An 8739-nucleotide genomic window follows, 5' to 3' on the forward strand; every position below is an offset into this window, starting at 1 on the left:
AAGCATAACTCGATTCAATGATTTTCGTCATTTTTTTCACCTCTGTTGACGTTGTCTGACAAGACTGTTCAGGCTCAGGCTGCTTAGGAAAAATAAACTTTGGTGCCAGATTTTGAGCCATCAGCAGTGTTCTCTCTCATCTTTTTTCTGTTATTCCATTGCAAAGAAACTTTCAGCTCAAGCGCCTCAGTGGAAAGAAAACAGCTCCAGCTTTTTTTTTCTCTCCTTTTTTCCATCTTGTGATCTTAACCCAGCTGGTGAGGGAGAAAATTCCCACGTGCGGCATGTGAGAGAGCCCAATTGCTAAGCTCCATGCTTGCAGAGTGTTTGGCATGGATCCGCTCGCTGGCTTTGTCTTCCCTGGGCCGGACACAGAGGGAAGCCACATTCAGCACAGTCACAGCCGCCACCTGTTGCTCTGTGCTACATCCCAGGAACCTGCCGGCTGAGGAATCTCACTGTGCCCTGGACCTTAATCTCCAGGGAAGCTAGAGATATCAGGGGTGTGCACTTGTCCCCACAGTTTTCTTGCTTTTCCAGGACATGAAGCAGATGGAGAGGAGATTCTTGAAGTGACTTGAGCACTGCTTTGGTGCAGGCTATGAGGAATTTTAAAGCTCCATGTAATATAGATGTGCTTAGGCAGACTATTTGGTTAGTCACTGTGGTCAGAAATGTTGCTGCCATGGGCTACTCTACTTTAGAAATCTTAAGCACCTCAAGCATTAGCACAAGAAATAGCAGGAAACTGCAAAGAGAAAGATCTTACTAACCATGTCAATGACATTTCTAGGACATCCACCAGATTACTCCCTTCCTATGTGTGGTAGAGGTTAAACTGATCCCCGTTCCTAGGCACTTCCCTGTACACATGTAGAGCAAGAAAAAAAAAAGGCATATCACTAAAGCAGCTAATTCTCAGTATCTTGAAGCAATTGACACGAGTACATGAATTAACTCATCACTTTATATCACTTGAGGCAAATGTACTATTTGGAGTACCTCTTGGTAAGAATAAGCAATTTAAGATCCATTAGTATTTGGAATATTCTGCTTCATTAAAACCACAGTCATCCCTAAATGTAAATGAGTGTAGAGAAGAAGCTATCAACCTCTTGGTTATACTAGGCAAAATTAAAAACTCTTTATATTGCAGAGTACTGTCAAAGGGTTTTAATATAAATCTGAAAGATGCCTTAGGTTTCCAAAAGGGGGTTCTCCTACCTTGGCTTGAAGTTTCTCGTAGCCTTTTTAAGTTTGAAAACTACAGTTTAGAGGTAAGGGGAGAAAGTAGTTCTGGTAGATGGAGTTTAAGTTTAAGTTTTTAATAACATTCCCTAGTGGTTTTGCAAAACGCTATCTGTGTTGTATTCTGCTACTTACCCATCAGAATTCATTCTCCTTGATAATGTCAACAGTGCCTAAGATTATGGGAGAGTTAGAATTATTATTTTTAATAATAAATATCTATCCTTTGCTATCATTCAAAATTTCCAAGTGGTTCAAGGCCCCCTTGCCCTGGGCTTGAACTGAAGAACTTCTAAGATCAAATCACTTCTCTTTCATTTATGATAATGTGTGCTAATATGCTAAGTATTTCAAATCAAATGTAAAACCAGTAGTCAGATCTTAATCAGACTTTTGATACATCCACGTTGCGCTGAACAAAATTATTAAGATTTGTTCAACACTTTCAGTAATGAAACAGGGGAAGAATCCAAAAAACTTCTAGAAAAATGAATATTCTTTCTCTCCTTTCAGTTACAGTCAAGCCTCAACTATAAAAAACAATTTTACCTAAGCAGTAAAGGTAGGGATGTAAGAGAAGTTACAGGGATTTCTGGAAAAAAGTAAATCCTTTTGCCGTACTGCCTAATTTAGTCTTCAGTCTTTTCCAAATGTTGAAACACACTCAGGGCAACACACCTTATGTTTCATACAAAACTGCAACGTCTATAGTTAATGGCTGTAGACTGAATGAGAGAGGAGTTCTACTTCGTTACTGAAAAATGAACAGTTTGATCCTTGCTAACAGAGATTACAACCTACCTTTCTTCATCAAGGGGCTAGTCCTGCTTTCACTGAAGTCACTGATTTAGGTGACACTACATTAGAGTGTGTGCTGCCCTGCCTTGATCAGAGTAACTGGTCATGGCAACAGATACAAAAGTGTCTCCATGTCCATACTGTAATGCTACTGGAAGGCAATTATTAGGTGATGGTTGCCATGCAATGTTCTTCCTTTTGAAGAAAAATTGCTTCCTGCTTTACACAATTTACACATTTGTTTTGATTAGTACCTAAGTCCTGTTGAAATTGCAACACAGTGCTGAGCTGAACTCACCGTTACACTGGCTTGTGGACAGGTATAGCAAAAATGAAGGGTGTCTTGACTATGTATCTTAAGCGCATAAAATGTGTTCTGAGGCTATTGAGACTGCATCCCATACGTCTTAGATCAGAGCTAGATTAACTCTGAAAAATCCAAAAATTGTTTCCATAATCAAACAAAGGAGATGGACTCTGGTGAATCAGGATTAGTGTTCTGCAGCAGTAGGGAAGATATTTTATAATTAAGGCTGCACCCTCCAGCAGATCTCGGTTGGAGGTACCAGCAGTCTTTGGCAAAAACTGGTTTGAAATCAGCCTAGCTTCCGGCTGAATAGCTCGGCTGGTGAGGAAGAAAAGCCTGTGTGTTTCTATGGCTCCCACACAGCAAAAGCTCACTTAGGATATCTGAAAACGTAGACCTAATACATCTCTATTTTCTTGCTTTCCACTTCTAGGCAAGATTAATGATTCTGTAAACAACAAAAAAAAAGTGCCATATTTACAAGAATGGTTGCAGAATTACAGAATTAACCATTAATTTTCTGTTCCAATAGATATGATGGACACAATGCAAAGTGATCCATAAACAAGAGTGGAAATTAGGGTAAATTTGAAGTCCCTTTGCCTTTCTTCATTAATGAAACACGTATACACACAATGGAGAGGTAGAACCCAGTGTCAGGAACAAGACCTGTGCTAGTTGAATTGCAAGAAAAGAGTTGCAAAGGCTGCTGGGCTGAAGTTTGAGGTAGGCTAAGTAGGATCTTTCACCTGACTCATAAGTATTCTACATCAGTATCTCAGATAAATGTATAAGGCATTTGAACACAGAAATAATATCAAGAGTACTTCCCTCATAGCTGATTCAAGCTGTGACAACAAGTCCTGAAAGAGGATATTTTTATCATATTTTATCCTGTCTTCATCTGTTTTTTCAATGTCTGGTTGTTCAGGAAAGAATAGCAAAGTCCTTTTATGTTGAATTGGTTTGAGGGCAGTTGATTGTTTATCTCCCGAAAGGTACACAGTGCCTCACGTTTCTGCATCAGAGTGAGACCAAGGTTTGTGTCAGCCAAATTCCACAGTAATCTTAGTTTTAAAGTTGGGTTAATGTTAGCTTATTCTGGCTGCTCGAATTGTCCTTCTTTCCCAACTCCCCATTACTATACCACCTGCTCAGCAATAGCTCAGTGTTGATAGCGCTCACAGCTGTAAATTTAGTCAACCGTTGGCAAAAGCTGACTCATTACTGTGTCTCCGAGGTGGCCCATTTCCACAAGCCTTTGCTTTGGTTAGGCAGTGCATAAACTGGGTCCCTGAGACTGCAGAGGAAAAGGGGCTGCTGACTTGTGTTCTGCTCCTTTTGGTATCAGTCTGGCATTCCCTCACGTCTGGGGTCACAGCACCTGGCTTTAGACTTTCTTCCCACCTGCCACCAACACCACCATTCTTGGTGCCTGGCACACTGTCATGGCAAATTTCAAACGAAAAAATCCCCACCATCTAAATCTGTGGCATTTTGGCAGCTTCTTGGCCACAGATTTATGCAGTCCAAGGGCCTGAAATGAGACTAATAGAGCATCTTGCAATTCTTAGAGCTCCTATTTTAGACTCTTTACAAACTCAAGGAAAACTTGTTTCATTGCTTCACACTCAGTTCGGATTTGAAAGAGATCTTGGCAACTCTGATAGCTAGAGACATTTTTAAGTGATTAAGAAGATTGCACACTTACTGCAAAAGATGAATCCTACAGGACTCTGCCTACATTTCCTGTTAACGTCAGATAGCAATTCATCCAAGTAAAGTAGGTAACAAGTGGATTTTTTCATATGCATCAATAGCAAAGTCTAAACAACAGCAAGAACAACAAAGTACTTAATACACAATAATTTCAGAGTAAAACAGATTAAAAAACACTCTCTGAAAGAAAACAAAGCTATTTATATTATAAGTCCTCCCCTAGGTGTCCAAATTACACTTTTAGCTATCTAAATACAGATAACATTAAACTGATTTTTCATTTTCCCATAATTGCACCAGCTACCTCTGTGACACATATTGCTCCTACCTATTCTTCTTCTTCTGTGTATCTCAGTGCCACCGACACCTGGGACTGTACTTTTTCAGAGCAACTTCTGGAGTTCTGTGCAACAAGGTATCAAAAGCCAAATCTCACAGCAGCCCCTTGCGCTATAAAGCCTAACCTTCCTCAAGCGGACTCTGCGCCAGTCCAAGGTCCGGCAGCATCCCAGGAAAGTGCCGCTGCCACTGCCCAGGCACAGGAGGAGGAATTCTGCTTTCTCACAGATGGCCCAGACTTTCTGTGTGCAGCCAAGGGACATGTACCACTAAATGGCAGGCTGTTTGGCTGGAGGTTGCAGGCTACTACAACCTAATCATGCTGGGTACTGCCATGCATCTGTACACCTTTCCCAAGGATCACAGTAGGAGCCCTCAGAAACAGGCCAACTAGTCACTGCTGTGACCAGACAGAGCTGTGTTTACTTGTTGCTTTTTCTATTTTTATGTTGTCAGCACTGTTAATGAGAAAATCCTGTTGTTATGTTCTATGCTACCTGTGTAATTTGTTTTATCTTTTTTTTCTAATACATAGCACTATTTTTTTGCTAAGCATTTATTTGCTAGAATTTTGGGCAGATTTTCTCCTTTGCTTGCTGTTTTTTTCCAGGAACAATGTCAAGGAAGCCTCTGGCCTCTAGTTGCAAAGCTCTCCCGTGTGTTTCTTTATAGCAGAAAGCTGTGCTCCCACTGAAAAAGACCATATGCTAAGAAATTCGCTGTTGCCTTTGTGCCCCCATGTAGCATTTCTCTTTCTATCCTTAGGGAAGAGTAGTCACAAAGAGTCCCCTTACTCTGTGTTAAGAACTGGAAGCACTTATTGTGATAGTGGTACTGCCTTACCCAAATGGGCCAAGAGATAAACAGCTCTGAGCTATTCTCACTATTGAAGGTGTGAAACAGATGTTTTAAAATATCCCTGTATCCATGTATCTATGTACCTATCTATCTATATTTATTTATTTATTTACATGCATATATATTTCTTATCCTTGTACTTTGTTCTCTCTGGCAACCTGATATTCCCGCCAGTCTATTTCTTCGTCGCATTTTTGACTTCACTTTCTGTCAAATTATTTCATTTTATTTAGCTTCACCTGTCAAAATACATGAGTTAATTCTCTTTGTGATGACCTGCCACTGCTCCTTAGTCACCAGTGACAGGATGCAGCAACTGCATGCCTGCAAAGCCTATGCCATGAAAATCACTGGGGCACCTTTACATACACATAAGGAAAGAAGACAGGCCCAGACCGAAATGCCTTGACCAGCTTAACTCTGCTCTCAGGTACTGCCAAACAAGCAACCTCTACTCACATGCATGATCCTTTCATCTTTCGTCTCTGGGTTGCAAAATATTAGATGTTTAGGCCTGACGTAATGGGCATTCCCATTTATTCATCTGAATTAATTCCTCACCAATTCTAAAATGCTCTCTGGGAGGACTTATTTTGGGTTGGGTTTTTTTTTGGTAATGCCACTTTCTGCTATAATGAGCGTTCTGATATAGTTTCTTATTCTGTGAATCAACTGCATACTACCTGACTAAAGGGAGCAGTGAAAGGAGGAGCTCTCTATAATACTTTTGTATTTGTTTTTGTCATATTCACTGTTACGATGCTGGGTGTTAATAGTTTATGTGACTTCTCACTCAATGTGCAGAACAATGATACCTCCACACCACCCTGCAGCAGAGAAAGTGCTAGTCTGGCTAGCCTGATGCTTGTCCAGCAAGCCATTACATGCACTGGGAGTGGTGAAATGTGAAGCCAGAGTACACTTAGCCCTCCTGGGGGAGGGCATGGCGGCACAAAGGCCTCTTTCGTCTTGCCTGCAGAAGAGGGCAAGTGGGAAATGGTATTACACAAGACTTTGTGTTGATGCTGTTCAAAGTGGTGAGTTTTACCCTTAGTGTTATACAGAGGGAACACATGAGGGACCAGTGATTGATTTTCCTCCTGAAGCTCATTTTCACTCAGCAGTGGTGAGTTTCAGAAGGGTGATACTCATGGACATGGTTGGCTAAATTCTCTCTCACGTGTTTTCCACCCTCCCATTGAAATGGAAAAGTCATTAACTCCCCTAACAGCTTTTAGGGTAATCTGGAAACATTAAGTAGCAGCTATTGCAAATTTAACTATAGGAGAAAAGGTCCATGATGGGCCCCCTTTAACAATAAAAGCTGAGGACAATACATCAATCAAAGAATTGGGAGAATGTCTGTAAGGAAATAAGACCGTCCTTAGAAGCAAAGGTCTCAACAAGGATTCAGGACTTTCACGGGATCAGGGATAAATAAGGAGGCTATGTCTAACCTGTGAGCTTGAGTTTGGGTACCTGAAGAAACAGAATCAGAACTGAAGGCTTTGGAAGGATGCTTGACTGATCTTGCAGATGCAGTTACACAGCCTGAATAAGGAAAAAATAGATGGCTCACGTTATCTGTTAAAATGAGGAAATACTCCTGTTTGAGAGAGATTAGCTGAGATGCTTCCAAGCATGAGCCCTTCTTAAAAAGGGCACAAATGTAGAGATTGCCAGGGACCTGAAAAGGTGTGGAGGTAATACCTGGGGACTGTTTGCCAGTGGCGGTTTTTCAGGAGTACATCCTCTGCAGCAAAATGCCCAGCAGAGAAGAAGAATGCAGTGGCTGATGCAGGTGCATCATCCTGTCTAAGAGGAACAAATAAGTAGCTTGCTCCCCCTCGTAAGTGGTACCAACTGCAGAGGCAATAGTGCTGGGTTAGGGCACTCATACGGCTCATCCTCCAGTGCTTCCTGTAAAAAGTGGCAGCTGCTCACAATACCCCCTGCCCCGACGCGTGCCTGAGCAGCACCTCATAGGGTGCACAGTGTCAGTAGGAAATTGGAGTAATGAGCCTCAATTAAGCAGCTCCCCATATAGTCATGGATGAACTGGTCCCAGCAAGAGTATCTAGATCCAGTGCCTCAGTGGGGTTGTTGTGTAATGTGCAGCTGGTTCAAAGCCGTTTGCAGAACGCTGAATATTCCTCCCAGCGGGGCACACTTGCCCTTTTGAGTACCACACACATAGGGTATAACCAGGGGGGGTCACAAAGGCAGAAGATTTTAATGCCACCTCTTTCATTTTTACACGTGCTTGTTTACCAAGAAGCAAGGATAGACAAAGGGGGGGAATGTCTCCACCACCACAAAATCACAAAGGCTTCAGCTGATGTAAGGAAATGCAATGAAATCTGGGGATCATTTAGCTTTGGTTTCATCAGTGTGTACAGAGAGCAACACTCACCTTCATTCAGAGGGCCAACACAAAGTTTTTTGCCTCCTCTTCTTCCCAAATGAGTCTGTGGGATTTACATGGTGGCCAGAATTTTTGCAGCCTTTTCCGACTGGTACATTTCTACAGAAATACACAGATCTGAAAAGATAAACCATTTATTCCCATTAAGAGTACTTAAGGAGAAAAAAAAAACAGTCTTGTTTAAATTTAGTATCATCACATTTTGGTGGGTTTTTTTCTGCAGCTGCTTTCATATAAACTGTGCTCCTAAACTTCTAGCCATGATGGAAATGAGAGGTCAGCCTCTGATCTTTCTGAGGTTAGGCCACAGAAACTGCCCAAGGAAACTGCCCACTTCCTTCAGGGAAGTGAAGCTGCTTACACTAGACTTGGCACTTTTGCAATGGCATGTGTGCCACTTAGTTGACTTTTGCTATGATAGCATACAAAGTTTGCAAAAGTGCTAATTTATAAGCTTGCATTCAGTAATTAGAGGAGCAATACCATTCATTCCAGAAGACAACTCACCTGGACAGCTGCTTAGCAAGGTGACCTTCTGGAATTACAGTGCTGGAGCACTTTTGGCTTGGGTTTGGGCAAGGAGGAACTGAGCTGCACTCTCTGCAGAGTGGCATTCAAAGGAGAAGATGAGAAGTCTAATTAATTCAAAGGTCCAGGTATTCAGGAAAAGGTTTTATAGATTGACAGCAAGAGAACGTTTGCATAATTGCCCAAACATGTAGCCTTTGAATAATAATAACATTGCTATTCTCTGAGATACACTTTATTTTCAGAAGTGACCTGATAACAGCAAAAGCAAAACACTCAATTTCACAGTTACATTGAAACAAAAATAATTACAGAATGAAAGCAGAAATTAAAATCTATTACAGGCAATTTGCCCTAGGAAACTAAACATCCCCTAAAGCTAGACAACCACAACCATTGCAGTCTGGTTTTGTTATGATTGGTTATCCTCACTGTATCACTATTTAGGACTGAGATCTTTTCTTTGTGTGTGCTCTAATCCCATTCTTTTGCTGTTTTCCATCACGCTAGAGATAGT

At 41.4% G+C, this 8739-nt stretch overlaps 1 protein-coding gene across 5 annotated transcripts in view; it reads right to left on the bottom strand.

Moving 5' to 3' along the window:
* LMO1 (LIM domain only 1) overlaps window positions 1–7806 on the bottom strand; it is an 86727-nt gene extending 78921 nt beyond the window's left edge. The window contains exons 1-4 of one of the 5 annotated variants that reach the window (XM_068944992.1): window positions 4401–4526; window positions 4065–4179; window positions 1384–3371; window positions 774–863 (exon numbers count right to left, since the gene is read on the bottom strand). The gene's annotated coding sequence lies outside the window, so the exon portion shown is untranslated. Of the gene's footprint in view, window positions 1–773; window positions 864–1383; window positions 3372–4064; window positions 4180–4400; window positions 4564–6726; window positions 6821–7682 lie in introns of those variants that run through there. The other 4 variants (XM_068944991.1, XM_068944994.1, XM_009684706.2 and 1 more) reach the window with 4 other exon arrangements.
* Window positions 7807–8739: the final 933 nt, after the last annotated feature.

The sequence above is a fragment of the Struthio camelus genome, chromosome 5 (genome assembly GCF_040807025.1).
Source record: "Struthio camelus isolate bStrCam1 chromosome 5, bStrCam1.hap1, whole genome shotgun sequence".
Classification (NCBI taxonomy): Eukaryota; Metazoa; Chordata; class Aves; order Struthioniformes; family Struthionidae; genus Struthio; species Struthio camelus.